General features: G+C 40.6%; 1 long non-coding RNA gene across 1 annotated transcript in view; it reads left to right on the forward strand.

Annotated features, from left to right (window-relative positions):
• Positions 1 to 5,310: 5,310 nt before the first annotated feature.
• LOC134759466 (uncharacterized) overlaps positions 5,311 to 13,115 on the forward strand; it is a 41,780-nt gene continuing 33,975 nt past the window's right edge. Inside the window, exons 1-2 of the long non-coding RNA XR_010135689.1 lie at positions 5,311 to 5,463; positions 8,371 to 8,483. This is a non-coding gene — a long non-coding RNA (uncharacterized LOC134759466). The remainder of the gene's footprint in view (positions 5,464 to 8,370; positions 8,484 to 13,115) is intronic.

Raw genomic sequence — 13,115 nt, forward strand, 5'->3', positions numbered from 1 at the left:
GTCAGTCTCTGAAAGGCAAGTGCCTACTTCATTTCCTCTCTAGATTCCAGCACTGAGATGGTGCCAGGTGTCAGCCCTCCTTGGAAGCCTTAGAAAGGTCTCTCCAATTGCCCTACCCCAACCACAATATAGGGGACTATAAAATGAGCACATAGTGGGAGGAGACAGAAGGGTTCCCTGCTTACATGTATGAACGCAGCTAGAGAGAGAATATGTCCTTCCAATGTGGGTGAGGTAGAAAAGCAGTATCTGTGAAAGCATGAAAAGGAGGAAATAGGAGTTGCTGGACCTATCGAGGAACTGTCTGATAGGGAACCTAAGTTATCAGGCATCCAATCTTTTTAGTCACATTGTAAAGTAATCTCAAGAGACAGATGATTCAGGGTCCCCTGGCTCTTGGTCCTTAATCTCTGGTTTTATATAACTCCCCTTATCCTGCTTCCATGTTTCTCAGACAACCTCTCATTCCCATCTGGATCTCCCACTGAACAAGAATACGATAAGTGCATGGATTCCGCGTGTTTCCAGTCCTTGAGCAGTGATTGCTCGTGGCCAGTGGACAAAGTGGCTTTGGATTGTTTGGCTCCTGAGCAGTCTGACAACAACCAGAGAAGGCTTGGAGCATGTCAGTATGAGAATTTCTGGTCTGAATGACAGATACATTTGTCAAATTGAATCAATAAGCTGTCATTCTGGCAGCCACCCCAGTCTCCTTTGGGTTTTGCTTAGTGTAAACTAGTGAGTTAAATCGATCTTGGTTTGTATTTATTAGGTAAATAGTAATACTAGCACCTGAGCTGAGCACCGTGGCTCACGCCTGTAATCCCAACACTTTGGGAGGTCAGGGTGGGCAGACCACTTGAGGTCAGGAGTTTGAGAGCAGCCTGGCCAACATGGTGAAACCCTGTGTCTACTAAAAATACAAAAATGAGCTGGGCGTGGTGGCAGGCACCTGTAATCCCAGCTACTTGGAAGGCTGAGGCAGGAGAATTGCTTGAACCCAGGAGGCGGAGGTTGCAGTGAGCCGAGATCAGATCACACCACTGCAGTCCAACCTGGGCAACAGAGACCGACCCTGTCTCAAAAAAAAAAAAAAAAAAAAAAAAAAACCGCTAGCATCTAAAACAAACAGCCTACATCCTAGTGGTTTAACAATAAAGGCTTATTTCTCACTCATGTCCTTACATTTCAGTCCTTGCAGGGTGGGTGAGGACTTTGTAGTAATTCAGTCCTACCTCCTCATTGTGTCTTCTTTACTAAGCTGGAAATCATGTGGAAATAAAAGCAATTTTGCTTTCATGTAGAAGATAAAAAGGAATGGATATGGCAAGTGGCCAATATCGCAAACACCCTTGTGCTCCTGGACAGAGTTTCATCACATGGTCACTCTAAGCTGAGGGAAACTGGAAAATGTGGTTGAGCCAGATGCTTGGGAAAAAGAAAACTTGGCAATTGGCCACCCCAAGTGGTCTCTGCCACATAAGGACACAATAAACTGACACTCTAGATCCTTCTTTGGGCAATACCATGGCCATCTCCAGACTCTTCCTTCCTGACACTGATTGCTATACCTGAACCAAGAAGAGGTTGGTGCATGTTCATTGAATAAATGAATAGAACTTTTACTCTTCTCAACTCTCTGGCAAGCTTTAGTCGTTACCTCTAAGCGGATGTCCTCTCAAATAACCATCTCTCTTCTCTCCTTCTGAGCTCCAACCGTACATTCTCAATTCTTTCCTGGGTACCTTCACATGAGGTTCAACCATTTCAAACTCAATATGACAAACCTAAGCTCAGCAAGCTCTTCCTGCGCTGAGCTTTGTTTTTCTTACACAACGCTTAAGGCAAGAGGCTTATCTAACTCGTTTCTATTCCTCCAAGCATCTAGTACAACTTTGCATGCTATTAATAGTTATCTTTTGAATAAATGTTTCTGTTGTGGAATTATGTAAACTATGCTAACCTTAGATTAGCAGAAAAAAAATGTAATTTTTCTGTTTTTCTATAGCTTACCTGATATTCCTCATAACACCTACCCCTCTGTGACTGATAATCCAGTCTGTTGTAAACTCTGTTGCATAAAATAATTGAAGGTCTCTTTAGGTAACTCAGTCTATCATTTTTTATTTTTGTGGACATTCCATCCTCAAATTTCCTTTTCCTCTGCTCTCTTCAAGAGGCATCTGTGGCTATGGCTGTACCTACTGAATCCAGGCTTAGGTAATCTGGCCTGTAGCCCTCAGCCACATGGTCTGCCTGTTTAATCTCACCACAGTAACATCCCTAGTAAACTTCCCCTAGCACTGTTATCTAACCTCTGCATGTCCTCCACAGGGGCCCAGAATGTCAGGGTACCCAAGAGAGTGGAGGAAGAATTGGGAGAACTAAATATAGGCCTCCCTTGGCCTAAGCATGCAACTGCTGCAAAGGTTACTCTGATGGAGCCCATCAATGTTGGTGTGAGGGAAAGAGGGGCATCTGTGAGACTCTCTTCCCACAGTCCCCAACTGGAAATGAGAAGGAACCTACTCTGCTCTCTGCTTTGCTTGTAACCAGCCACCCCTACCACCCGTCCAGGAATTCTGCTATTGAAAGGAGGGTCCACCTGTAACACCCGTCCATGCCAGCTTCCTCCTAGTTCTCCTGAAGTCCACCATGGACCTGCTTCTTCTCTCACTGTGGCCAAAACTTTCCTGGCCCCATAGCTACTGCTTTTCCTGGGTGGCAGTGACTTGCCACCTTTCCCTGGAGTGTCCAGTGGAATAACCTCTGAGTATTATGAAATACAAGAAAGAAAATGAAAACCATATTTATTTTTTCAGACGGAGTCTCGCTCTGTTGCCCAGCCTGGAGTGCAGTGGTGCGGTCTCGGCTCACTGCAACCTCCGCCTCCCAGGTTCAAGAGATTTTCCTGCCTCAGCCTCCTGAGTAGCTGGGACTACAGGTGTGCACCACAACACCCAGCTAATTTTTGTATTTTTGGTTGAGGTGGGGTTTTGCCATGTTGGCCAGGCTGGTCTTGAACTCCTGACCTCAGGTGATCCACCCACCTTGGCCTCCCAAAGTGCTGGGATAACAGGCATGAGCCACTGTGCCTGGCTGAAAACCATATTTTAAAATATTTTAAAATGTAATAAATGTTTATTAAGTATCAGGCACTATTCTAAGAGCTTTCCAGATATGAACTCACTTAACCCTGTGACAGTCTGAGGGGGGTTCTGTAATCAGACCCATTTTATTGACAAGGAAGCTGAGGCATAGCACAGCTAAATGATTTGCCCAAGGGCACAGAATTTGGGTTCAAACTCAGGCAAAATGGTTCTAGAATCTCTATTCTTAACCACTACGGTAAGTTGCCTCTACATTTGCTTTATATTTTTAAAATATTACTCCTACTTCAGCTTATAACTAAAAGGACATTATAATTGCCTGTCATATTTTCCCACAGGCAGTAAATCAAGATGCCAAGTGAAGACTTCTCTATAGCATAGGGCAAAAATCCATGAGGCTAAATCCTGGTGTTCATGGTCTATGTTAATTTGAAAACCAAAAACCCGTAAAACGGCATGTGGGGAGCTTCAAAAGAACTGCTGTCTTGGGAATTCTTACCAGCTTTGAAGACTTCGGGGAGGTGTGGTCTGTTTTTCCTTCTCTGGATTCTCCTCCCGGCCTCTAATCCAGAGCCTGTACATGTGGGTGAATTTGCACATGCACACCTGCACACACACACCCACCAATGGTAAAAGCCTCTCCGGGATCCTTTCAGGATCCTTGGAGTCAGGGCTCTATACAGGGCTATTTTAAAGTGTGATGGTTCACTGAAAAATGTTGTCAAACAGCAAAGTACCAACCTTTTTGAATCACTAGGTCATATTTTAGAGACTGTGAGTTCTACCGCTGCAGGAACGTGACCTTTTCCACGCTGTATTTTCTCAAATAGGAGAGAAGAGAATTCCAACCAGTGAGATGAGAATTGCGCAAATCCTGCAGCCCATCTCTGCCACAGCTCAAAGTAAGCAACTTTTACTGCTGTATTCTTAAATAGTCCCAAGGATCAAATTATGTCTCTGCTAAAACATTGTTAGGCCCAACTTCCTCACCAAGAATGTGGACTTTGGTCTGACTGCCAGGTTAAGAGGGCGTTTCTTGAAAACTTTGGTTTCTTTGTAGGCACGGTATGTGCTCATTAGACATAAAAGCTGATGGATTAACTAATTCCTTTAGCCTTTCCAAAATAGAGATTTCATGGAACTATCTAGGCCCATAACAAATGTTTCTGTGATGAAACAAACTCAGGAAACTGTATATTTTCTTTTTCCCTTAAAGCTTCACAGAATGCATCATCTCATTAAAAGCTCCAGAAACCCTACAAAGAAGAAACCTTACCTGGTATTCCCCAAACTGAGATTTGATAGATTTCTACTGAATTGTAAAAGAGACTCTTATTCTGCGAATTTCTCATGGGCTTAAAAAGAAGTCACCTTCTCATTGTATAGACTCAGACACACAATTTGTACTTTTTTTTCGGATTGTTGGGTAAGTAATGACCCAGACCATTGAAGAAAATGAGGAAACTGCACACAGACTGATGTCTTATGTGACCAACATGCATAGAAGAAATGGAAGCTTCCCCCTATCTTTCCAGCGTTCAAAAATCCTACTGCTGAATTCACCTCCAATTCCATGAAACAATATAGAAGATCCTCCATAAAGACCCCAGGTTATAATGTTTACAATTTATTCTGTACTCCTTTTCTCTGGTAATTGATGACTGCTATTAATAATGAAGACATTACAAGGAATAAAAGGGCTTGCCTGCCACTTCTCACAAAACTGTGGCATCAAACAGAATGAAATCCTTCTGACACTGACAGCTGGAGAAAACCTTGTCACCACAGTGACAGTGTCAAGTGTGGTGTGACATCTCTGTGTGTGTTTCCTTTGCACCTAATAACTTCGTTGCCAATACAGACCAAAATAATGAAAGAAAACCTGCTTTTGCCAGCCCAAAGGATTAACTGTACTGTTGAGAAAACTGCAGGAATATTTGACATGAGATTACAATTTTTAATTCTTTTCCCCCCAGGATTCTGCATGAAGTATTTTTCTATGAAGGATTTAAATAGAATTACTTTTCCTCACATTGGTCATGGAGAGAATTAAGACATTAACTGTTGATCCAATTTATACTGCCATTTGATCCCATAAGTGCTATACAGGACTCGGTTACTCATGGAAAATAGTTCCTGCCAGATCAAACACTTTCAGGGCCAAAGTCACAAGATTCTGACTTTACACGCTCTGTTCTGCCTCCTTTCATTTTGCCTCTTGGATTGTCATGAACTTCCTGAGCAAGGAGGCCATCCACCATGCAGTGTAATGTCTTGCTAAGAGAAATTAGTATTCAGTCTGCTCAAGTTCCAGCAAGGACTTTCTTCATGAAGATCTTCAAGTGGAATCGAGGTAGGAACTGTTATCCTTTTCAGTCCTTGTCCTATTCATTCACACCTTGGAACAAAAACAAAAACAAAGCTGAACTCTGTAAAGGGGAAAATTGATACCACATGGTTTCTGGTGTATCTGCAACTTTTGGCTCTGGTTTGGAAAAGGGTGTGTGTGTGTCATGCACACATGTCTATTTCATCCTCATATCTGACAAATACCTTTGTGAATTGCTTTGTGGACTATTTGGGTGTTACTGCAGGTTACAAATTTCTAGAGGGCTGGGAGATGTCTTTAAATCTTATAGGCATTGAATCATGTGTCCTCTAGTGGCCATGAACACTAGAAGTTTTAGATAAAAGGTCCCATTTTCAGATAAGTATGAGGAATACTTTATTTTCAGCCCTCTCTTTTAACAGGCATAAAATCTTTTAGTGCTGAAAACACTTGTACTACCTATAATAAAGAATTATGTTTAACTTTAAGTCAGTGTGTTCCTAATTTGACTATGGAATTCAAAGTTCTTGTAAGAGTCCACAGACCAGGTAAGACTTAAAGATTTGCCAACATTCAAAACCTCTGAAAAATAACCCATTACTGGGCAGCTAGGTGATCTCCATCCTAATTTACCTGGCTCTATTTTCTTTTCTCTACCATCACCAATAGCATCTTTCTAATCCCTCACTCGGATCTCCTCATTCCTCCATTCATTAGAATACCAGTTCATTTCTTCAATAAACATGCCAAATAGGAGTGGCTCTAACAAGACGGGAAGTTTTTTCTGATGTGACAGTCTGTATATTTGCAGTCTAGGACCTGAATGGTGACAGCAAGAGGACAGAGACTCCAGGTTCCTTTTGTTTTAGTGCTCTGCCGTGTGTAGGGTATTTCCCATCCAAATGTTCCAAGATGTCTTACCACTATTTCTGTATTCCAGGCAATGGGAAGGAGGGAAGGGGAAGGGGAGAGAATTTTCCTTCCTTGCAAAAGCATCATCTGCAAGTTGTATTTCTGCTCACACCCCATTGACAGAGCTTTACTGCTTGATCACAGCTAGCTGCAAACGAGGCTAGGAGATGTTTTTGTCAGTCTGGTAGCCTTGTCACACTACAATTTCTATGTTAGAGGAGAGAGAGAGAACATATATTAGGGAATAGCTAACCATCTCTGCTACACCTATGACCTTCCATTTGGCTCTTACAATGAGTTTGTGAAGTGAGAATTTTTATCCCAAGTTTTCCACTGAGAAAAATAAAGCTCATAAAGCTGAAATAATTTTAATATTGTCACCATGTTAAGAATGATTAAGGGTGTGAAGTTTTATCTGCTTCCAAGCTAACAAGGGAGCTGCCACAATTGCATGGATTCTTGCAGAAGACACAGATTCCTGAGTCAGACACAGAGGACTTTATCACTCATGGCACAACAAGCAGCATCAGCTCCAGTATTCATGTTGGTTCTTCTTGTCCTCCAAATCCTATGGGGCATTAGGGGGTGGCCAAGGTAGAGATGCTGCAAACGCAGTCGGTTTGCACCAAAGGTGAAAAACCCCGAGCTTAGGAAACTACAAGCTTTTAAAGAGGCTATAAGGAAACCTGCCCAACTTTTTCCTTAGAAGGAAACCTTTCTTTTAGTATCCTAGTAAAGAAACAAATCTCTCTGCTTGAGAGAGACACACTACCTCTAACCTCCAAGAAGTCCACCATACAAATATTCTTGGAAGGCAGTCCCAAATAAAAGTCTCTTTGTTGACAAGGCTTGCAGAAACATGAGAGACCCATGGACATTTTTTTCCCCAACACACAGATAGTCTTGCTATTTTCATTACAATAAAGATACTTCTTCAAGAAATCTCCCACATACACTGACCATGCCTCCATCCATCAGGGCAGTTCTCACTTTTTATTGTAATTGTTCACACCTCTGGATCTCCATATTGGAATATCAATTCCTTGAAGGCAGGGGCTATGGCTTTTACTTTTATATCCCTAGCACCTAACACATTACTTGGAATATGGAACATGTTCAACAACTATTTTGAATGAAGTATATTAGAATAAGATTTACTTAAGGGATAGAACAAATCAGCAAGCATTACATGTTATTGAATCCACTTGAGGTTCTCTTTGTATGGATCCTAGGGTAGGTGGCTAATTTTTATGATTCAGGCTTCAAATACCACTCCCCTGACCACCGTATTTAAAACATCATTCTAGATAAGTCTAATGATAAGCACTTGTCACTACCTGATATTATTCTGCTTGTTTATTTAGGTATCTGACTCCCCTTCTAGAGTAGAAACCCATGACTTCAAGGACTTGCCTATCTAGTTCATGACTATATTTCTATATTCTCAAATAGTGTCGGGCCTAAAATAGAAGTTTCATAAGATTTTTGAATGAATAAATGAATAAGTAAATTCAGCAAACATTCACTAAGTTTATACCATCTGCTAGGAACAAAATGTTTTACTGTGTCGCAGTGGCCCACAAAGAATATTGTTACTTTGGACAACTGAAATAATTCCATATCTGGGTTGAGTGGCAGCATCACTTTTGTTGGGGCAATGAGCTTCCATTCCTCACTACAGATATTCCACTGCTGGCTTGAGCTGGGTCCTGAACACTGTCCTTTCCTGGTCTTGCTGGTGAAGGCGTCCTGTGCCAGCAGGCAGCTTCATTGCCTTCCTCTCCTCTCCAAGCCCCTACGTAGCCATGCTGCTTATCAGGTACCCACAGTTCTGGTCAGGTAGCCTCAGGGAGCCCATCTGATTGGCTCTGTGGGTCCCCACACCTCCAAGGACTCCATGCCCTTCATATGATGCTTAACTATTTGTTTATCCTCATTCTCACCTGGGCAGCAGGTAGCTATCAGACCCTCTCTCACTTTTCCTCTACTTTTCTTCCACCTCTATTTGATATCCTATAGCAGCCTTGCCCATAAAGTCTTTCCTGTGGCTCCACTGAGAAATTCGATTAAGTATTCCAATACTGCTGTGAAACGAAGTGATCTGATTCAGGTGAGTCAATTTATCTTGCAAGGTGTATCAATACTCATTTTATTCATTATTTACCCATTTCCAAAAGTGATGTGAAGTGGGAAAATGTCAATGTTGAACAACAAAAATAGTAAAATCCCTTTAGGGGGAAGATCATTATAATTTGTTTAAATGCTGACAAATATTGATATCAATGGTGAATGTAGAAGTGGGGCATGAGGGAAATTACCAGAGGGAAATGACTAGGATATTTTCCAAGCCATCATTGATTCAAAATGAATTATGAGAGTAGAGCTTTGCGTGGAAAATTAAAGGCCTAATACTAAAAATAATTATTAAGTATTTTCTTTCTTTTATAGATGAAGAAATTACCTCAGAGAAGTCAAATAATTTACCCAGAGTCACAAAATAAGCAAATGACAGAATATTCAAATCCAGGTCTTCTGACTGTACCTCTATTGCATTGTCTGCCTTAGAGGTTTCCGAAGTATTGATAAGATGGAGGCTGGAAGAGCTTGAAACAGACCATATAAAGCCAGGTCTGGAAAAGCAAAGAGGCCCAAGGAACAGCACAGACCCTGACTGGTGGGGTATCTGTGTATTTTAAATAACAAATACAACAAAGATTCAAGGTTCAGCATGTACCCAGATGTTTCCATTATTTATATATATATATATGCCAATTTAAAATATTTAAATGGAAAACAGTTTGTGTCTACTTTATTTTAGAACTATGCCAGTTACAGGAATCACCCCAGTATCAGTTATGTCTCACTCATGTCAAAGAACCAGGGTCAGAAGAAAAAAATCTCCAGTAAAGATCCTTGCAACTCAGGAACACTCTTTCCTCTGAATATTGCTATGAACTAGAGTTAAAAGAAAGCATTTTTTAAAAGAAATATGATTTATTCATTCCTCATGATAAACATATCAAAACATCACATTGTACCCCATAAATATACGCAATTATTTGGTTAACTAAAAATAAAATAAAATTTAAAAAGAAATAGAACGAACCTGAGTTAAACCCTGAGTTAAATGACTTTTTAACAAAATTCAGTGGATTTAGTTTGAGTTCATGTTTGCCTATATAATGAATAGAGTGTTATTTATGACAACATCCAGAAGAACAGATCTCAGGGGTTGGCTTTATTACAGTATGTTAGTTTAAATTAATTTGCCACTATTCCCTACAGTTATTCTTTAGTCTTCCCCTGAAGATTTTCACACACACACACACACACACACACACACACACACACACACACACACCCCTCCTTCCAGAAATATAAGAAATATCTTTACCCTCACCCTATCCTATCTTTAAGATGCCAACTTCTAGCTTTGCGGGTAGGAAGGATTAAAACATGAGAAAGAAAAGTAGGCCTAACTTGTCATGAAAGTAAAATATATGGTCAAAGCCCATACCAAATGATAATGTCTGTATTTTTCCAGATATGAAGTTCTTCTTTTGTGCTCTTAAATGGGTTGAGAGATTGTGATAGGTAGTGGGGGGAAAAAGCATTTGGGGCCCTGAGTTTTTCATTATGGTGTTTTTGCTACTAGAAAACACATGTCTCAATGGTGAATATTTTTAAAAAGTTACCGTTTCAATTTAACTAGACCCTAATAGAGGCTCATCAACAAGTGGCATAAAGAGAGGAACAACAAACATTGCCTACTTGAGAATGAAGGATGGGAGAGGGAGAGGATCAGAAAGAATAACTATTGGGTACCAGGCTTAGTACCTGGGTGAAAAAATAATCTGTATAACAAGCCCCCACGACACAAGTTTACCCATATAACAAACCTGCACATTTACCCTTGAACCTAAAATAAAAGTTAAAAACAAACAAACAAAAAACAAACCTAGAGGCTCACCTGCTTCCATTCCAAGTGAAATGTCGAAATTTGTGTTCTTTTCTTCTGCTTAATGAAAGTCTGGCATAAAAAAATCCAGAGTCCACTCTAGTATTGTTGCCATGTGTTCTAATAATGCATTTTTTCACACCAGCAAAATCATAGAAAGTGTGGTGAAATACTGTTTTAAGTGAGAGCCATCCTTCACCTGGTATGAAATGACCATGCTAGATTCTGTTTCACAGCCAAAAAAACATGATTATTACACTGTGTGTATGGGGTTAACCTTGATTATTCTTATTCACCACACCAAGAAATTACTCCAAACCTAAACTGATCCAATTAATAAGACTGCAATTAAAACCAAGAAAAAAATTATAAACATATTTTCTAGTTCTCAGAAAATATCTGAGAAGGAAAATTGACTCCAGAGACACAAATGGCCTAATAGAATAATTAAAATTATAATTAAATAAAACCAAGTCATCCCAGGCCTACTTAGCTGTACAACTCCCTCCAGGATTATTGTGTCATTAGGGGAGGGAGGATGAAGAAATCACTTTTCAGGATTTCTCAGTATAAGAGAGTTCTCCAGACTTTCAAAGCCTGAGAAGAGACCAAGAAGAAATAAATATCAGGACAGATGAAGCTGACATTACACCCCTTCCCAGTCATTTCTACTTTACCATTGATAGCTGTGTGGCCAAGGAAATTGACCTTGCACTCTTTATCTTTAATTTCTTCATCTCTAAAATTTCTGGGACAATAGCAACATGAATCACAGAGTTACTATGAAGATTAAGTGTAACCATGTATAATAAGTGCTATGGGCATATTCGGTATTGGATATCACTATTAATATGAGGAAGACATCAAATGGTGTAAAGAGTATTCCAGAACAGCTGAAGACGGTGACAATAGTGAATTCACTGAGCCAGGCGTCAATGGTAGGAGAGTTTCTGGAGAGAGCTGGAATTGCAAATTGGAAAAGCCTCCCTGTAAACTGAATGTGGGACTCTGGGAATGGAGGGAGGAGGTGAAGCCTCAAGCAGCTTTCTCTGTCTCCCATTAAGTGCAGACCCCAGGAAGCTGGTCACTGATAAGGAGTGGGGCAATGAAAATGGGGAGAAGCCTGGTGAGGAAAAGGGTTCCCTTTCCATAGGCCACATAATCTATTCTCCCAGCTTAGCAAGTGTCCCAAGTTTGGCCAGGCACAGTGGCTCATGCCTGTAATCCCAGTACTTAGGGAGGGTGAGGTGGGCAGATCACCTGAGGTCAGGAGTTCAAGACCATCCTGGCCAACATGGTGAAACCCCGTATCTACTAAAAATACAAAAATTAGCCAGGTGTGGTGGCGTGCACCTGTAATCCCAGCTACTTGGGAGGCTGAGGCAGGAGAATTGCTTGAACCTGGGAGGTGAAGGTTGCAGTGAGCCAAGACCACACCGTTGCACTCCAGCCAGGGCAACAAGAGCGAGACTACACCTCACAAAACAACAAAAAAAAAAAAAAAAGAAAAGAACAAACAAAAAACAGTGACCTAAGGTCTCTAGCTTTCTATTTCTTTAAATTATTCTTTAAAAATCATTAGTGAAAAATTCCCTATTGGGTACAACATACCCTTTTACTTGGGTAAAAGGTGCAATAAAATCCTATACTTCACCACTGTATAATTCATTCATGTAACCAAAACCTCTTGTACCCCTAAAGCTATTGAAATATAATTTTTTAAATAAAAAAATAAAAATCATTAGCTACCACACTGATTAGGATAGCTAACCACAGTGATAGAAAATAACAAGTGCTGACAGGGATGTGGAGAAACTGGACCCCTCCTACACTGCTGGTGGGAATGTAAAATTGGGCAGCCTCTTTGTAGCACAGGTGGCAATTCTTCAAAGGTTAAACATGGAGTTACCATATAACTCAACAATTCTACTCCTAGGCATAAACCCAAGGTCATTGAAAAGATCTCCACACAAAACCTTGTACAAGCATGTCCATAGAAGCACTACACATAACAGCCCCAAAGTAAAAACAACTCAAATGTCTATCATTGATGAGTAGATTAAAAAAACTTAGTATACCCATACAACGGAATAGTATTTAGCCATAAAAGGGAATGAAGTACTCACCTTAAAAACATTATGCTAAGTGAAAAAAGCTAGTCATAAAAGGCCACATATTATATGATTCAATTTTACATGAAATGTCCAGAAAAGGCAAATCCAGAGAGACAGAAAGTAGATTAATGGTTACCAGGGGCTGGGGAGGGAAGGGGATGGGGACTGGTTGCTAATGTGTATGTGATTTCTTTTTGAGGTGATTAAAGTGTTCTGAAATTAGTGATTATGGTCGTACAACTGTGAATATATATGTATATACATATATATTTTTTTTGAGATGGAGTCTCGCTCTGTTGCCCAGGCTGGAGTGCAGTGGTACAGTCTCGGCTCACTGCAAGCTCTGCCTCCTGGGTTCACGCCATTCTCCTGCCTCAGCCTCCTGAGTGGCTGGGACTACAGGTGCCCGCCACCATGCCTGGCTAATTTTTTTCTGTATTTTTAGTAGAGACGGGGTTTCACCGTGTCAGCCAGGATGGTCTCGATCTCCTGACCTCGTGATCCACCTGTCTCGGCCTCCCAAAGTGCTGAGATTACAGGCGTGAGCCACCATGCCCGGCCAACTGTGAAAATATATTAAAAATCATGGTGTGTGCTTTAAAAAGTTGAATTGTGAATTAGATCTCAAAAAAGTATGAGAAAAAAATCAGTACCTCATTTAACAAACTATATTAAACTAAATTGAAGGCAAA

The sequence above is a fragment of the Pongo abelii genome, chromosome 10 (assembly GCF_028885655.2).
Source record: "Pongo abelii isolate AG06213 chromosome 10, NHGRI_mPonAbe1-v2.0_pri, whole genome shotgun sequence".
Taxonomy (NCBI): Eukaryota; Metazoa; Chordata; class Mammalia; order Primates; family Hominidae; genus Pongo; species Pongo abelii.